At 44.0% G+C, this 19,720-nt stretch overlaps 1 long non-coding RNA gene across 1 annotated transcript; it reads right to left on the minus strand.

The window, feature by feature from the left end:
• Positions 1-11,048: 11,048 nt before the first annotated feature.
• On the minus strand, positions 11,049-19,126 carry LOC140599056 (uncharacterized). Its single transcript, XR_012001735.1, has 4 exons — positions 18,948-19,126; positions 16,843-16,992; positions 14,518-15,885; positions 11,049-13,679 (listed from the first exon to the last, which is right to left on the minus strand). It is a non-coding gene; the product is annotated as an uncharacterized lncRNA (long non-coding RNA).
• Between the last annotated feature and the right edge of the window lie 594 nt (positions 19,127-19,720).

Genomic DNA, 19,720 nt, shown 5'->3' on the forward strand with positions numbered 1-19,720 from the left:
CTCAGCTCACAGACCATACAAAAGCCGGTGGTGGGCCAAGTTTGGTTCATGGGCTACAGTTTGCCAACTCCAGCTCTCCAGTGCTACTCGAGGGGCCGTCCAGGGATGAGAAGCCTCATTAACACCTAAAAATTTGTTGAAAATGAAAATGCATGGACATCACTCTAGACATGCTGAATCCAAATCTTTAGGGGGACAGGACCAAGAACCTGCATTTCAACAAGCTCTTGGCTATTTTCATGCACCCTCAAGTTTGAGAATCACAGCTGCGGAGACTCATACATCTGTGTACAAGGATTTACACACAAGAATATTCAGAGCAGCATTATCTGTAGTAACCTCAACCTGAAAAGAGCCCAAGTGTCTGTAAAATGTCCAAAAGCCGTAAAACAGAGAAGTGGAATAATATCCAGGAATGAAAATGGACAAACTAGAGTCTTGTGCAAGATGGATGAACACTAAAATGATAACGTGGAACCCGAAAACACAAATCCAGACACAAAAGGATATGGACTCTATGACTCTGTACAACAATATACAGTTCAAAAATAGGCAAACTAAGTTATACTGTTTGGGGACGAATACCTAAGTGACAAAACAGTAAAGTGAGGCAGCAAAGTTATACTCATTAAAGTCAGGGTCATGATCTCTGGGGGGAAGAAGGCAGTGCATTTAGGAACAGACACACACACGAGAGGTTTCTTGGTGGGGGGGGGGGGGCTGGCAATGTACTCCTATTTCCTGACCTGGGTGATTGCTACATATGTACTCACTGTATGATAATCTGTTAAGGTGTGCATTTACGCTCTGTGCACTTTTCTGTATGTGTGATGCATTTCATGATAAAAAAAAATTAAAAAGAAAAGTAGCTGTCGGGAATGGTGACTTTCTGAGCTAGCCCTGTGTGTGGAACCTGCCAGATCCACTTCACACCTTGACTTCCCGCTTGGCCGATTCCCTGTAGCCCACCCAACTGCAAGTTGCAAATTTATAGGCCAACTGAGCCCAGATGGTTTCCTGTGATAGCTGCTAGGGGCATAATAATGAATACACGTCTCCCCACACGTTCCTGAATGCGTTTTGGCAGGATTTTTACTGCAGGCAGTAAAACCTTGTTACAAAGTCCCTCACTGTCTCAGGGGCTTGGCCATGTTGCGGTTGAGCCATACCGCCTCTTGTTACAGGCCGCCCGTCATCCTTGTCCCACATAGCATCCTTGAGAGCTGGCTTTCTCTCTGTTGTCCTGCGAGGCTGTTTGATTGATTGTTACTAATAATCATCGCATTTCAGAAACCCGGATTCCCGTCCTCACAGCTGGAACTTCCTCTGTGCACTAATTGGAAAAACATCCTCCGGGAAATGGGGCATCTTTATTGAGTCAATCTTTGGCGATGACTATGTCAACTGGCAAGATGAAGTTTATAGCAGGGAAGTGAAGGCTCTGAAACCCTCCAGCGCACTGGTCCCAGGCCTCAGTCCAAGAAGCAAGATGGACTTGACCAGATGCCCCGATGGAAAAAACTTGGGGTCACATTAGGGAAGGGCTAGCTTAAGAGGCTGGGGTCAATCCTTAAATTCAAGAGCCAGCCTAGCTAGCGGTCCCCAATTTTCTTGCCTGTCTTCCTCATTAACAATATCACCAAATATTAGCTGCGTAATTAAGACTACATTTCCCAGACTGCCTTGCAGTGAGATATGGTCACATGAGGAAATTATGACTAATTAGAAAAAGCAAGCGGACAGCCTATATGGAATTTCCACGAAGGGTCTGTAAAAAGGGTATGTGTCCTTTTTTCCCTTCCTCTCCTTGGCTTTTGGCTAGAATGTGACTGGAGATTTAGCAGCCACTTTGAACAAGGAGGTGAGTTTGGAAATGGAGTCCTTGCCAATGGAGAGCAAAGCACTGGATCTGCCCTGGACCAACTTCCAGGACTCTTGCAAAAGAGAAGATTTTAAATCTTGTTTAGGCCATTGCTTTGGGAGATTTTCTGTCACTTGTAGTTGAAACTAATCTTAACTGATATATCAGCATGTTTTATAATGATAAAGAAGTAGAAGCAACCTTGGTGGCTCCTAAGAAGGGATTGGTTCAATTTGTTCACTCATTCGCTTACTCATTCACCACATCTTAAATGGGTGCCTACCACATTTCTGGCTGTGTTCTAAGCATTGGGAATGCTTAGTGGTTAAAAAAAAATTTGTTGTCTCTGCCCTCAAGAACTTTGTTAGAAAACGAACCAAGAGGCATAAATAAATGGACAACTAAAATATGGTTTAATTAGCAGAACCATAGAGGCTGAGTAGTTTAAAAAAAATTTTAATGAGATAAGGAAAGTGTTCAGGGCATATTGCTAAAAACAGTAGGTTATTAAAGATTATACATAGTAAGTCTAATTTGCAAAACAGCATATATATTTGCTTAAAAAAGAACAAAACTGTTGAATAACCAGTCTGAATACCTTGAACAGCATTTAGCAAGCGAAGAAGAAATGGTTAACGAATGAAAGAATTTATTTCAAGGTGGAGGGACTCTTTTTGCCTTGTATTTTTATTTATGTTTCTTGAAGATTTATTTATTTGAGAGAGTGTGAGTGGAGGGAGGGGCAGAGAGAGAGGGAGACAGAGTCTCAAGCAGACTCCCTGCTGAGCACAGAGCCTGCCATGGGGCTCGATCCTATGACCCTGATGTCATGACCTGAACCGAAATCAAGAGTCAGCCATTTAACTGACTGAGCCACCCAGGCACCCCTTCCTCCTATGCTTTCCAAGTGTTACCCCCATAGTACGTATTACTTTTGTAATACAGAAAAAATACCAATGTGAGCAAACAATGTGCATTATGAAGTTCAGGATCAAGATGAAATGTATAGGGTTGTGATTTTAGTAAGATTGCAAACTAAGTTGTGCTGAACAGTCTTAAAAAGAAACTCAAGTTTGAGGTCTGAGGTTGGCCTCTCCCTAGGGGGAGGACACTAGACGGGTCTGGTTCTCCATCCCATGCACTGTCTGGAAGCATGCAGGGAAGTTTGCCCAGGGCTTTGTTCTACATTTTTAGTGGGGCAGGACCCACTGCAGCCAAGTTATTAAGCACCAGCCCTATCACTTCTCTTCCCATGGCTCCTCTCTGCTGGGCCTCTTGCCCAACCATTAAAGCAGCTGTTGTTGTTTTGTAGAGGCTAATTAACTCCACACTGCATGAAGCCAGACGCTAATTGGCCCACTCACTTAATCAACTTTAATGTCTCTCTTCTGGTGGACCTGGCTGCTGCTTTTTGTTTCTCTGATCACCAACAAATGCAGATCCAGGGGAGTGGCAATAATAACCTCCAGTGGGCACATGAAGCCTTAACCCCGTCCCCTACCACGGGGTAGGGGCAGAGGATCATTCTGACCCTCAGTTAGCCCAGTGGACATACTCTTAAGTTCCTGATCACTGGAGCATCTTGGGACCTGCGCTTATTGCTTCTCTTCCAAACCTTGCACGATAATATGAGTCATCAGATGGTTGGTTCCTCAAGAGAATTGACCTCATCTCTGTCTGTTGCTGACACGTATTTAAGGCTCTAAAACCTAACTAACTTACACAATTATTGCAACTACATTTTCCTGAGTGTCTTTCGTGTCGCAGATGCTGTGGCAAGTCCTTTCCATGCAACGTGAACACAACATGGCTCAGGGTAAGTAAGCAATGCACACTCTTAACTGAATGAAGAAGAAACACCACTCATCCCCATTTGCCAGATGAAGAAACTGAGGCAATAATGATATTTATGAATGTGATTTTAATAAACATGTATGTCATTTCAATCACAGCTCTATAAGATTAGGACCAAGAATTATTATAATCTCCATTTTGGGAAGAAGTAGAAACTTCCATAAAGAAAAGTGACTTTCCTAAAATCACAAAGTATGGTAATCACAAAGTATGGGATTTCCTAAAATCCCAAGCTATGCATGTCTTCATTCTCAGAACCTGTGAATATGTTCCCTTACGGGGCAAGATGACTTTGCTGATGGATGAAGTTAGGACACGGAGATGAGGAAGTTATCCTGGATTATTTAGTTGGGCCTAAAATAAACACAAAGTTCCTTAGAAGAGGGAGACAGGAGGTTAAGAATCAGAGACAGAAGATGTGAGAACAGCAGAGGTCAGACAGGAGAGACGATGCTACACTGCTGAATTTTGAAGACTGAGGAGGCCATAAACCAAGGATTGTAAGCACCATCCCGGAGTTGGCTAATGGAAAGAAATGGATTCTCCTCTGAAGCCTCCAGAAGCAACACAGCCTTGCCAGCACCTTGACTGTAGACATCTGACCTCTAGAACTACAAGAGAATAAATTTAAGTCCCTTAGGTTTGTGGTAATTTATTACAGCAGAAATAGGAAACCAATACTGATGTTACAGCGGCAATAGGAAACTCATACACCCTGTAAGCAGAAGAATTAAAAGGGCTTGAATTTAGGCATCATGACATGAAATCCCTTTTCTGACAGAATTGGCAAGATTCCCCCTTACCTGATCAATACGTGGTGATTTTTTTTTTAAGATTTTATCTATCTCTTCATGAGAGACACACAGAGAGAGACAGAGACATGGGCAGTGGGAGAAGCAGGCTCCCCGTGTGGGGCTAGGTGCTAGACTCCACCCCAGGACCCCGGGATCACATCCTGAGCTGAAGGCAGACACTCAATCACTGAGGCCCCTGGGTGTCCCAATATGTGGTGATGTGAATGCTCAGCCTCCCTTAAAATGAGGACAAACTGTGCACGTGAGTCTGTGGGCCTGGGTTCTTCGTGCCACCCAGCAGGCCCCCTGCCCCTTCCCAGTCCATTCCATCCTTCTTTTCCTTCCTCAAGCATCTGAAACCCAGCTGCACAATACACCTCATCTGGGGGAAGCCATGGTTCCATCTGCAGATCCACCTTGACCGGGCCAGAATGTGTCACAGGGCTTGTGGGAGTTTGGTGTTCCAGACACAGGAGAGAGCAGCATGGTTAGGCTCTGGCACTGAATTCTACATATGTCCCTGACCGTCAGCGTGCCTCCATGTCATCTGCCACTAAAAGGGTTGCTGTGAGGATGAAACAACACAACCCACATGTCATGCTTCACATAATATCCGGCAACGATAACTACTCAACAGACATTGGCAGTAATCACACCAACGCCAACTGAGCTCCTGGCTGGTAGGACCCTGAGGCTCGCTCCTCAAACAGTGGCTCTCAGACCGTGGTGGGCATCAGTGTCACCTGACAGGGACGGGGCCCCACTTCCAGAATTTCTGATTTGGTAGGCCTGAGCTGGGACCCGAGATCCTGCATGGCTAACACACTTCCAGGCAAATGGGGACGTTGCTGTGCCAGGGAACATACTTTGAGAACCACCAATGTAAAAACATAGAGACAAGGGTCATGCTTTCTATGCTATTTTCCCCCAGCGCCCAGCACAATGCCTGGCACATAACAGGCACGCAAAAAATATCTGAATGCATGAATACATTTTTTCCACTGTCTTCCTGAGGCTTTAAATGTCCAGGAGGCTGCCCTTCTCCATAAAAGAATTCCATTCTCTTATCTTTTTTATCGCCATCATATTTACTACAACTTGGCGCTGACAATCTCCTCTTCATAGACTCCCTGTTTTCCCCTTGAATACCCTCCATTTCCCCAGCGAGTGTCTCTCCCCTGGATCTCAACCTTTTCCATTAACTCCATGCACTGCACAGCCTGTTCCAGGACATCAAACTTTAATTTAAACAGAAAATAATCAATAAGCTTAGCAAATTGCCCATGGCAACCTCTGCTGAGTGAATCAAAGGGTTTTATAGGTAATTTAAAGGGTGTCCTCACTCATCCCTCAAGGTAAAGCTTAGCATGTTGACAAGAGCCCTATTCCACTCCAGCCCAGGATACTCTGGAAGAAAATGGAAGAGGAAGGACTTAGGGTTGGGGTTGGGGGTGGTTGGACCAGGAAGGAAGGATCTGTCATTTAGGATTAAAAAGCTTCTAAGAAAAAAAAGCACTGACATCAAATATTGAACCCAATGCGAGAAAGAGGGCTTTTTGGTTTTGTTTTTGTTTTGTTGTCATTGTTTTTGTTACAGGCTACAGAAGCAGACTCTGGATGACTTCCGGAAATAAAAGTACTGTCAGGTTAGGAGGTGTAAGTGACGAAAAAGGCTAAAATGCTGGGTCTCAGAAATGTTAGAAACCAGAGTTTGCTCTCTCTCTCTCTCTCTCTCTCTCTCTCTCTCTCTTTTTTTAATTTTTTGGAGTTTGCTCTCTTGAAGGTGTTGTTTGGGGATGCACCTGTGCTACTTCCTGTCTTTGTGTATTTTGATCCAGGATTCATATTCTAAGAGCATCTGAGCAGCCTGATTGTGTCCCGTGGCCCTCCCTTGGCCTGAGAGGATGAGGCACCACAATGGGTGGTCCCACCAGGAAAGGAAGTGGATAGGAGAGCTCGTTCTCTGAAGGAATACCAAGGCAGAAAAACCTTGGGAATGGTGAAGCTGGGCTGGCAGAAACACATTTCCACTGTAGAACTTTGTGTTGGACTCATCTTTGTGGTTTTGACTTATCGTTGTCTCCAAACAAGAGTGGCCAATCTAGCTGTGTTGTTGATGAGATTCTGGGGCCTGTGCAGGACTTTGAAGGGCCATCAAGTGGATGGCCTGGTTATCTACCCAGGCCAGAGAGCTGTCGATCATTTTCTGAGAATCTTCCAGACTCCTTGAGAAGACTGTCCAACTTTAAAATCCTTACAAACAAGACAGTTCTCTCTCCTGGGGCAATATTAAATATTTGACAACTGGTACACGGTGGAGTGGGCTAACCAAAGCTGTCGCAGCGGGAAACAACCCATAGGACCAAACTGATCCATGCCAACTGACCATCAGTCCAGGGTCTCCTTAACAATGGACGCCCAGAACAGCCCATGCTCATTCCTTGGGAGAAATACTGGGGTCTTCTTTCCTGAGTTTCAGAGACCCATGGTTTTGTCAGGGACTCCAGAATTTAACGTGACAAATGTATGATAGATGCTGCCTGCTTAACAGAGCTGTGCTTAAATGCCACACAGTCTGCTCCTTCTGTTTAATAAACTCTGGCGGCATTCCACCTGAGTTCAAAACCCAGCTCTACTACCTACCCGCTCTGTGACCTCAAGCAAGTGATTTACCCTCTCTGAGCCTAACTTTTCATTTGTAACAAGGAGATAATGATAGACCCTGCCTTATAAAGGTTGTAAGAGTTACATGAATTAAAGCTTATAAGGTGCTTGGTATTATACCTCGTTCATAGTTGGCACTTGACAAATGCCGGCTGTTGTTATTATATTATTAACATTTGTCTTCTGAAAACATCAAGGGCACAGTATCCTTGGAAACAATGTGTTCAATCTCTTCCTCGGACAGAAGGGACGGCGAGGCCCTGGGAGGGTAGTCATTTGCACGAGGCTGCACAGCCAGTTGGTGGAGCACTGTGAGCGTGACCCAGCCTGTGCCAGTTGAATGGATGACGTCTGTGCATAGTGGCCTATTGACCTCATGCATAGACCAGCAAGGTAGGTACTTACAGGTGTGGCAGTGGAGGCTGGGAGATCCAATCATGGAACTTGCCTCATCATTGGCTGTGAATTGCACCTAGCTGTCCCACATCCTCCTTGCTGCCCCTGGTGAGAGTGAGGGTGGGGGTTAGCAAGGAAGGTAAGGTAAGGAGTGAAAGACTCCAGAGAAGCAGAGTCAGAGATTCTGGCTTTTGTCTCTGACTTGGCCGTATGCTAGCTCCATCCTGCTGGGAGTAACTGGCATCTGACTGCCTTTATTCATCTCAAAGTATTTTTACATATCCTATCATATCATTTAATCTCCACCCCACCCTGTGAACTAATTATTATTATTAGTCCATTTAAAAAATGAGACAGAGGTTAAATGACCTGTACTTAATCCTTTTTAAGAAAAATGTATTATGGAAAGTTTCAAATGTGCATTAAAAAAAATGAAAATAGGGTCACATACCTCCATTTTCTAGTCACAGCGCTAACAATTATCCACATATGACCATTCTTGTTTTATCTATGTACCCCCACCCCCCACCCCAGCATTGTTCCTTCTCCACTGTAAAGCAAATTTCAGACATCATAGCATTTCACCCGTAAATACATCACTAAATGATAAGGACTCTTTTTAAAAGATAACTGGAGCACCATAATTCTTTTATAATATCAAGCAGCTGTTCCTCTTTTATGTTTTTGGTTTTTGGGTTTTTTTTAAGAGAAAGAGAGAGTGTGAGGTGGGGGGAGAGGAAAAAGGAGAGAGAATTTTAAGCAAGCTCCACAACCAACGTGGAGCCCGATGTAGTGCTCCATCTCATGACCCTAAGATCATGACCTGAATCAAAATCAAGAGTCGGACACAACTGACTGAGCCACCCAGATACTCTCCTCTTTCATGGTTTTTATACACTCTGTTAATTATTTTCTTAGAAAAGCAATCATTTCTTTTTTACTCAATATAGTATCATAAACATTTTACCATGTCATTAAATATTCTTCTAAAATGTACTACTTAAGCATGCATGATATTAATGAATCAGTTCATTTATTGAGCAATCATATTTTCAGATTATTTATATTACTTCCAAATTTTTACTATTAAAAATACTTCCGGGCAGCCTGGATGGCTCAGCTATTTGTTGCCGCCTTCAGCCCAGGGCATGATCCAGGAGACATGGAATCAAGTCCCACATCGGGCTCCCTGCATGGAGCCTGCTTCTCCCTCTGCCTGTTCTCTGCCATTCTCTCTCTGTGTCTCTCATGAATAAATAAATAAAATCTTTTTAAAAAAAGTACTTCCAATACACATCTGTAGTAGACTCTAGGTATCTCCAAGTATCCATACTCCCCTTATTCTTGAGGATAGAACCCAAATGTTATTAGGCATGACAAAAGATAAGCTAAAAATATTTCTTTTCCCAGCTTCTCTTGTGATTAACTGAGGCCAAGTGAGATGTAAGTAGGCATTTGGTGGGGCCTCTGGGAAGGCTGCTGAGAAGAAATTAACTGGGCTGGGAAGTGCTCCATTTTGGCCCTCCCCCCCTTCCTCCTTCCTACTGCCTGGAACACAGGTAGAGTTGCTAGTGGTCTACTCTATCTTGAACCATTGAAATAAATGCTATGCTCTAAGGTGATAGAGCAGGAAAAAAGTAGCCTGGATCTCTGATGACCTCCCAAGTCAGAGGTCTGTTTACTTCCAGACCTCCCTTGGGTGACAGAGTAATAACTCTTTTATTTAAGCCACTATAAGAGTTTATCAGTTAGTGGGACAGGAGATCAGAGTGATGAGAAGCCTTGAGGCTGGGACATGGTGGTCTTCGCACAGAACAGCAAGAACATGGTGTGGCTGGAGCAGAATTCTGGAGTGGAAAGGGGGCAGATATGAGGCTGGAGAGGAGTCTGGCAGGCCTTGGTGAAGACATCCATCCTAAGTGTCCTATGTGCCTCATGATGGCATGAACCTTCTAGAGTTATTCTGAGAGAGTTACGTGACAGTGTCACCACAGTGCCTACCACATGGTAAGCATTTACTATGTGGTAGTCACCGTGATTGTTGTTATTGATGACAGGGCGATAGCGTTGAGAGAGAAGAGGACCAGGAATCAGAAAAGTAGGGCTCTGTTACTGTTTTGGAGGTTGCCAATCTCAAGGCACTAGCCAAGTAGCTTTGCTTCTTGCGATTTCAGTTGTGTCATATGTAAAATGGAGATGGGAAAATGTAAGATAAGGTAAATGACTGCCAAATTTATGTTAGCTTCAAAACCCCCTGCTCAAATGGAGTATTGAATAAGTCAAACATGCCCATTAGACACAGCTGGAGTGATTGTGGTAGAGGTGGGTGTGGAGGCACTGATGGGTCTCCTCTTCTTTACCACGGTGATCCCTCAGGGGGCTTCTCAAGGCGCTACAGAAAAACCACTAGACCAATGCTGAACATCATGTGTCACTAGGGAGACACAGATAAAAACCACAATGAAACAGATCACAGAGGATTTTTAGGGCAGTGAAACTACTCTATATGATACTACAATGGTGGGATGTGTGTCATTGTATAGTCATCAAAACCTAGAAGATCTACAACTTGAAGGGTGACCTCTAATGGAAACTATGGACTCTAAGTGATTATGGTGTGTCAGTGTAAGACAATCAATTGTTAGCATGTGCCACTGTGGTGGAGGACATCATAGCAAGGAAAGTTGTGCATGTATAGGGACAGGAGGTAGATGGCAACACTCTGGATTCTCTGCTCAATTTTGCTGTGAACCTGAACCAGCTTTAAAAAATTAAAAATTTAATTTAAAAATCTAAGCTTATTAATTTAAAACCCCCTTTTAAAAAGCACAGTGAGGGATCCCTGGGTGGCACAGCGGCTTGGCGCCTGCCTTTGGTCCAGGGCATGATCCTGGGGGTCCCGGGATCAAATCCCACATCGGGCTCCCAGTGATTGGAGCCTGCTTCTCCCTCTGCCTGTTTCTCTGCCTCTCTCTCTCTCTCTCTCTCTCTCTGTGACTATCATAAATTTAAAAAAAAATAAAATAAAAAGCACAATGATATACCACTTCATACGCACTAGGTAGCTATAATTAAAAAAAAAAGACAAAACAAATAGTAGAAAATAAGGGTTAGCAAGGATGTGCTAAACGTGGTATATACATGCAGTGGAATATTATTCATCAATAAAAAGAAATGAAGTAGTGATACATGTAACAGCATGGACAAATCTCAAAAGCATGATGCTAAGTGAAAGAAGCGTGATGAAAAAGGTCATGTATTCCATGATCTATTTACATGGCATATCCAGAACAGGCAAATCCATAAAACAGAAAGCAGAAAGCAGTGGTTACCAGGAGCTAGAAGAAGGGGGGACTGGGGAGTGAAGGCTCAACGGGGATGGGGCTTCCTCTGGAGTGATGAAAATGTCTTAGTACTAGATGGAGGTGATGGCTACAAATGTCCCAAATATCTCAGAATTATACACTGAACACGGTTAATTTTATTTTCTGCAAACTGTATTTCAGTTTTAAAACAACAGACTAGGAGCTCTCTACATTCTTTCCAGCTCCAATGCTCTTGCTGTCCTGTGCCATGGCCATGTATCATCTGTAATTCTGAAGCGGGTTGGCGCATGCAAGTACCCAAGAAGAGTCCCAATAGCCCTTATCACCATTATTCACTGAGCCCTGACGAAGTCTCTGAAGGGAAAAAAGCCACCCAGGAAAGGTAATTTTTAAAAGGATAAAGTACAGAAAGGGCCAGAGCATGAAACACAAAGTATGAATAAAACATAAAACAGGGCTGGGGAGTGATAGGTACCGTAATGGAAGGTCCCTGAATTCGCCAGACTATCTCTGAGAGTAATGGAGACAATTATACAGTTGGAGAGTTAAATAGGGAGCCATTCCTACTCAAAGCCAAAGGGTTGGGCTCTTCATTGCTTATAAAGATTGAAAGAAAAGACCGTCTAGGACTTCAAGGGGTCTGCAGAAAGATCAGAAGAGAAGTCTAGACCTATGCTGTCCGATATGGTAGTCACTAGCCATATGTAGCTATTGACCACTTGAAACATGGGTAGTCTGAATCAAAATGTGCTTTAGTATAAGATACATGCCAGACTTTTTTTTTTTAAGAAAAAAAAGAGTGTAAATATCTCATTAATCGTTTTCAGATTAATGTATGACAAAATGATCATATTTTAGATATATTGGATAAAATAAATATATTATTAAAGTTAATCTCACCTGCTTTTGTTTTTTTTTACTTTTTTATGTGACTACTAGAAATTTAAAAAGTATGTATATGGCATTATATTTGGCTTGGACAGCACTGCTTAGTGGACCATTGTACTACTCCTCCAGGGCAGAAGTGGCGCTGTCCAGGGTCTCTTGGCAAAGACCACCCAGCCTAAAGCACCATCTGGGCACTCAAGCTCCCCAAATAACTGCTGGGGAAATGTGAGCACATCTTATCCTAAGACAGCACAACAAACAGAACCCATTAAGCAAAGCAAATTTTGCTTGTGGCCTGGTACAAACACAGGTGCAGCGAGAGCTTCAAGCCTTTTTAAACAATTCCATTTTCTCAGAAGGATGGTATGTCCACAGCATAGTGTCAGGCAGGAGGGAGGTCCCGTATGCCCTTCCCCAACATCTCAATATGTCTCTCAGAATCCCAGAGGGTAGATGGAATAGCGTTTTTGAAATCGGCCAGGAAAATTGTGAAATGTTTATTTGATGGCAGGGTAAAAATTGTACATTTTCTAGTAAGGTAGAAAATAAGAACAAAGATCCAAATAGCCAGTCCCTCACACCGCCATTTTAGTCACAGTCCGCCTGTGCTTTTGGCTGTGTTACAATATGAAATAAATCCCTTTATAATCCCTCACAGTGGCTCCAAAAAAAAAAAAAAAGTATTTTCACAAGCACCAGAGCAGACCCTTTGGGCATTTCTTCCCGCAAATGCTCGTCTCTGCTCAAACCTCTTCCCCACCCCACACCCCACCCCTGATTGCATCCTTTTACAATACAGTGAACTGAAACGATCTAGCACTGGTTCTGTCAAGTGGGGATGGGAGGTGGGGAAATATAGGGAGTGGTCCAAAAAGGAATCCCTCACGCAAGCTCAATATCCTCCCCAAACTCTCCATGATCCTTCCCAGGTCACTCACCTCTGTTCATTTCTTCTTCCAACCGACACATAGAATTTCCTGTTTTCTGCCTCTTGTCATGCTCTCACATTGACGTTACCTAACACATCACGTAGTTCTGAGGGTCTTTGAGCGGCATGACACTCCCCCTGAACCCTCATCCCCATACCTAGCTCCATATAACTTCATGTAACACTCAATAAATATTTGTTGAATGACTGAATGAATCTGAATCTGGTATTTGCCAACTCTGATAAAATAGAGGGAATCGATGCCAGCCTCCCTACTAGACAGAGAAACCGGACAGCTATATAAAATGATCTGAAGGGAAAATTGCATCCAACACTTTACTTCCAGGTCTCTGAAGGAGGCTGTTATAACAATGGACTATAAATACAGGGTGAATGGTGTATCTGTAAGGAAGCAATTCCAACAGTGGTCTGGAAGAGCCAAGAAAATCCAGCTTCTTCTCCCCGAGTATATACACAGGTGCGCTGTGTGGAATGAAATCCACTTAACTTGATTTTATGGACAGTGATTCATGCAAACTCAGTTCCAAACTGCTCAGCAAGGCTCAGTTAAATAAATTACAGCAGGAGTAAGCCAGCCAGCAGTAAAGGCAAAAGACAGAAAATAAACTTGAGGTTGAGGACTGAAATTTTTGGAGTGCCTACCCTGCCAGCATCATCTTTCTTCTGGGGGATTCTGAAGGGACCTTGGTGGTCTTCAAGGTCAAGGCTGTGATTTGACTGATAGGGTAACTGAGGCCCATGGAAGATGGAGTACATGTCCAAAGTTACTTAAAGAGTGATTGACAGAATCAGGGCTCCCGGGTCGCAGGTCGGAGCATTTCTTCATTTCGTCAGGCTCCTGAGTGTGTTGTTCACTGCCATAGGGCCAGGCACACCGAAGAGACCCGATAGACGTTCGTTGAATTAACGAATGACTGAATCTGCTAGGCTGGGGGTAGTGAGTCAGCCTGAGGGTTAGAAGGGGGGAGGAAAGATGAAAGATGACCCTCTAGAATAAACACCCGAGTGTTTAGGGATGGAAGGGCTCCCCCCTAGATGCTCAGTGTTCCAACTCCCACCTGGGGAGACACAATCAGCCCCCTACTCTGGCCTCCTCTCTGTTGTGTGTGACAGGCCTGACACAATGCTCCATCCCTCCCTTTAGTGACTCCCCCTGAGGCCTCTAGTTCCTTCCTTTAGGACTAGGTCATCACTGCCCAGGAATGGGGATACGTCAGTGGGGATGAGTTTGCCTCATTAACGCCTTAGCACCTACTGGCCCTGAGCATGCAGTCGTACTATAGTGACATCCTTGGGGTGTTCTGTGAGATACCATCACATTCTTAAAATAAATTACCCATATCTATTTTTTTCCTAAGCTAGCTGGAATTCTTTTTCTTCCTTGTAACCAAAAGATTCTTACACAAAATAAAGGCTCTTAGTAATTGACGCAGTGGATAGATAAATCTAAGGTATGGCAGTTTTAACACATGGCTACAAATTCTTTGACAACTGTCCCATCAAGAATTGAAATCTACCTACCTTCCCCTTGGATCTAAGCAGACTCATGATGGTCTCAACCAATAGAGTATGAGAGATGTGAAGGCGTATATGAGTCTTGAGGATAAGCCATAAAAGGCCATGCAGCTTTCAACTCATTCTTGGAGCACTGCGCTACTCCATAAAAAGCCCAACTGCCATGAAGCTATCATACTCTGGACAGGCTACGTATTGGTGTCAATAGTCCCCAGCCCAAGCACTAGGCTTATGTGAAGGAAGAAGCTTTTAGATGGCTCTAGCACTTGCCATTAAAGTCCTCCCAGCTGAAGGTCCAGCTCTCCAGGAGCGGTGACAATCCATCACACCATGCCATCTCTAAATTTCTGACCTGTGGAACATACGAATAGAAGAAAAAAATGCTGATTGTTTTATGTCATTCAGTTTGGGATAGTTTGGTACGCAACAATGAATAACTGAAACAGAAGTGTATAAAAGAATAAGAAAAAGGCCAAGAGTATGAACATTGTTCAGCCGGCATATAGAAAGGAGGCACCACGGAATTCCAGTTATCAGTCTGAAGACACAGGAGGCTGGTAGCCTTGGGGCAGGGATAGGAGTTGGCATAGGTGATTTGTTACGGAGAAATATTGTCTTCTTTGGTCTACACCTGGGCCAGCTCTGGGAGGAGACCTCTCTGTAAGATGAGAAAGCTGACACAGGGAACAAGCAGCCTGCTCTTTGACTGTGCTTTAGAGGTTCCAGCTTGCTTCTTCAGCCACACTCCTCAAGACCATGAGCATCAGATGGGAGGGGAGGCATTGTAGTTTTTCAAATGCTCCCATGCCTGGAACCCGAGCTCTTTCGGTTGCAAGGGACAGAAATCCAAGTAAACTAGCACAACCAATATATGAACACTATGACATGTAGCTTGTGATCAAAATATAACTTTAAATTTTACTCAGTGGAGGGTGATGGCAACACACTATCCCTGAGTGGTCCATCAGTGAAAGGCTGCTGTTGGAATGAAGTTGGGTATTGTCTTGACCTTCCTCTTGGAGCATATGCTCCTCTTGGAGCATAGTTCTCATGTGCTTCAGTAAATGGACATCTTTCTTAGGTGACAGCTTGACATTTTGCTATGCTGAGGCCAAGTTATACCAGAGTCTCTCCACCATCATAACCTACTAGCTAATACTCTGTCCATTAGATATAACCACCATAGTATGTATTATCTGTTATCACAACCATGCTATAAAACAAATAACCACAGAACTTCAGTGCCATATAGCAATTGACATTCTGCTCACGAGTCTCTGGGTCAGTTGGGTGGTTTCGCTGGGCTTAGAGGGATCATTCACACATCTACACTCAATAGTAGGTTGGCTTAGGAGGCTCAGCTGATCTTGGCTGGGTCGGGCTCTCTCACATATCTGAGGCTTTGACCTGGCTTTGCTTTCCATGTCTTATTCCCCATCAGGCTAGCACAGGCTTGTTCCCATCATGATAGAGGACCAAGAGGTAGAGCAAAAGTCAGTAATGTCTCTTGAGGCCTAGACTTGAGACAAGCACACCATCACTTCCACCACATTCTATGAGTCAAGGCAAGCCACAAGATCAGCTCATGTTCAAGAGTTGGAGAGATATCTTCACTCTTGAGTGTGGGGTAGGAGGAGCCTGCAAAGGCAAATTGCAAAAGGCATGTATTAGGAAGAATTAGAGCCATCTCTGAAATCAGTTTCCCATATAATATTTGCCACTTGGCAGCAAAATAATTTTATATGTAGTTTAGCAACATGCCTAGGACAGGTTTGCAGTACACTGGAATGCCAAGGGACACAGATAGAGAATTAGGGGTATAATAGTTGAGAACTGAAAGTATGGAGTCGGGACAGCTGGATTCCAATTCCTACTCTACCACTTACTAAATGAGCTCAGGCAATGTTCTTAGCCTTTCCACGTCTCAGTATCCTCACCTAAAAAATGGGCACCATAACAGCCATCCAGATCATAAGGTTATAAAGATTAAGTGGTAACATCTACTATGAAATTCTTAGCACAGTGCTCACCATGAAATAAGTGTTCAGTAAATAATAAATAATAATTACTAATTTCATCATAAGGAGCCAAAGCAGGAGGTGTACTGCCTAGGTCTACCCTGACACCATTGCCACTATCACTCCTTTCAGCTCACCCTCAGGAAAGCCACTGAGTTCTGTGAAAGTTGGTAGGCAGATTCATGGAAGGAGAAAAAAAAATATGAAGGATCAGTGCTCGTATTCATTCATTCATTCATTCATTCATTATATGTCCCTATATGCTTTCCAATTTGCCTCCAAAAAACAATAGTTTTGAAGTGTGCTGGTATTAGCAAATAATTTCAGATGTGCCCAGAGAGTTAGTCCCAAGGAATTTTAGTGCATTATTGCTGATAATAGTAAAACCAGAAATCACAAGAGACTGACCAAATGAATTATACCTTTTTATAGCTAAATACAACGTGGCCATCAAAAATTGCCATGTAAGATATCTAATGATGTAGGAGGATGAGGTGGAGAGGTATTGCTGAGAGCAAAAAGCAAGGCACTAACAGTGCATATAGGGTGATCTGCTGTTTGGGTTCTCTCGCATTACCTAGTGCAATTGTCAGCTGCAGGGATTCCATTGTTCCTTCTTGATCCTTGCTGATTCATGAGGTGGACATTTTGGCAGCCTCTTCTCCCATGAAAATATGGTTTTCCGATTTCAATCATTTCATGCTTCAATCTCCACCTTATTCTAAATCTAATCATGAATAAACACAAAAAAGTGCTCAACTTCACCAATAGTCAAGCACAGGCATATCAAAACTATACTAAGATACCACCACACAGTTAGCCATGGCTAAAATAAAAAAATACTGACAATTCCAAGTGTTGCCAAGGAAGGGGTTCGGTGGCAACTTACATGCACCCCTTTGAAATCGGTTTGGCTGGCACTATAAAATTCAAATATGCATGCCAGCTCTGTGCATGACCCGGCAGTTCACTTCTAGTTGACTCTCAACAGAAATGTGTGTGCAGGGAAGCCTGGGGGGCTCAGCAGTTTAGCACCGCCTTTGGCCCGGGGCGTGGTTCTGGAGACCCGGAATCCAGTCCTATGTTGGGCTGCATGGAGCCTGCTTCTCCCTCTGCCTGTGTCTCTGCCTCTCTCTCTCTCTATGTCTATCATAAATTTAAAAAATCTTAAAAAAAATGTGTGTACATATGCACTGAAAGACACACATGGGAATGTTCATGGCAGCATTTTTCATAGTAGCGAGACTGGAAACAACCCAAATGTCCGTTTATAGTAAAACTGACAACTTGTGATATAGTCATTACTATAGAGTAATGGAAATGAATAAGGTACAAGCAACAAAGCGAAGTAGAACAAAAGAAGCCAGACATAAAAATATGTACACATGGCTCTGTTCATGCACACACACATAAGTAGTTCTGTTTATGTAAAGATTAAACATTTAGGACTATAGTCTTGGAAGCCAGCATAGTGGTTAACTTTGGGAAGGTTGGACGAGCCGTGGTTGGGGAAGAGCATGAATGGGGTAATAATATATTCTTGACCTGGGTGCTAGTCTCATGTTATATACTTTATGATAACTCGTTGGGCAGTATACTAATAATTTCTGCATACTTCCTGTGCATGTGACCTACTTTGTAATGAACCTTTTTAAATAAAACAAATTTAGGGGCATCTGGGCGGCTCAGTCAAGTTGACTTGGTTTTGGCTCAGGTCATGATCTCAGGGTCCTGGGATGGAGTCCTGCGTTGGTCTCTGCACTCAGCAGGGAGTCTGCTTGTGGATTCTCTCTCTCCCTCTCCCTCTGGGTGCAGCTTGCTCTCTCTTTCTTTCTAAAATAAATAAATAAATAAAATTTTTAAAAAATAAAATAAATTTAACATGGCTCATGCAATAACACATGGCTTTAGAGCACTTTCTAGGAGTTACTGTCTAACAAACTGAGATTGTCTGTCTTTGTGATTCCTCAGGGGGACAAGAGAGAGTTCCTCTGAGAGTGGCCTGAGTCCCCAGGGGAATTGGGAGTGATGCATAAACAACAGGCACAGTCCGGCTCTTGAATCTGGAAGCAAATTCAGCCTAACGGAAACCCCAGTCAGGGAATTTCTTTGAGGAGCTTGGAGAAGGTGGGAGACCCACCCCAAAGCACAGGCCCGGGTGGCTCCTGGGAGCCCCTCCCGAGGCCTGTGTAGCCTTTAGGCTGAACAAAGCCCTTCCCATCCCCACTAAGGAGCTGTTTGTTTCCAGAGGCCTGGTGGAACAGCTAACTGTAAGCCGGGGGGAGGAAGTTACACAATGGATGTTGAAATGTAGGCTTGTTGAAAAGTTGTCACTCGAGTAATGAATGCCCTATTTCCTGTTTTTTTGCCGAAAGTTAAATGCTGGGCATAATTAGCTAGTAAAAAAGCAAGCTTGGCCGCAGAACAAAAATAGCACATTTTGGGAGCCCGGGCCAATTAAAATTGTTTATGCAGCCATTTAGCAATATTTTTCTCCAAACTATTATGACCAGGAAATATGCAGCATGAGACTGGAAGGCAAGCTCCTCAGAAGAAAAATGGCCCACACACTGATCCTTTAAACAGCCTGCTGTTCTCAGGGGATTTTATAATAAGAATGAACACTTCCATCCTCCTGAACTCCCTGGGCCTCCTCGAGATCCTGAGACCGGCATCACTCACCCTCTGTAGCAGGCAGCTGTTGATGAGGTTCTGCAACCAGCTAATGTTAAGATTAGCCAAGCTCCCCCATGTGTTAGAGACGCCAGCCACTACCGATTGGGCCGCCTGGCGCAGTCATGTAAATCATCTGGCTGATGCCGTGGTCACACTGAGCGGATGAAACATTGTTGTTAATGCCCGGACAGCCTGGCTGGTGTCAGGAGTAGTTGCTGGAACTCGGGGAGCTTGCCCTTGGCACAGTTTGTCACGACGCCAGTTCCTCCTTTCTGCGCTCGGTCTCCAGCATTTTCCGTGTCTCCAGTGATCTTCCACCCTGAGTAGGCAGGTTCCATCTCCTTTTCCCTCTCCAGCCTCCGGGTCAACACCCACTTTGAGATCCTTCACTTACACTCAGGTGTAATAGACTGATCACAGCTCTGGAAGCCATCAGGACTCCTAGCTGAGAGATGCACTTTGGTTATGGAATTGCAGGCATTGAGTTAGGGGATGGGGTGAGCACTTGGGAGGCAAGGGCCTTCTCAACATCCCTAAAGTTTCACCCAAGGGAAATAGGCTATTTGACTTATCTCACCAGGTCCCCCCCCTTGGCTGAATGCCTCTGTTGGCTGACAGAAGAGAGATCTTTGGAGACCTTCACCTGGCTGTAGACATTGTCTCAGATGCCACACGCATAGTCTTAGCCCGGCCACCCCTGCGCCCCCCCCCCCCCCAAGCCAGAGTTCTCCATCTCCCCAGCCCTGAGGCATCAAGGTGAGCACCACCCATCTGGGAGA

Source organism: Vulpes vulpes, chromosome 5 (genome assembly GCF_048418805.1).
Source record: "Vulpes vulpes isolate BD-2025 chromosome 5, VulVul3, whole genome shotgun sequence".
Classification (NCBI taxonomy): Eukaryota; Metazoa; Chordata; class Mammalia; order Carnivora; family Canidae; genus Vulpes; species Vulpes vulpes.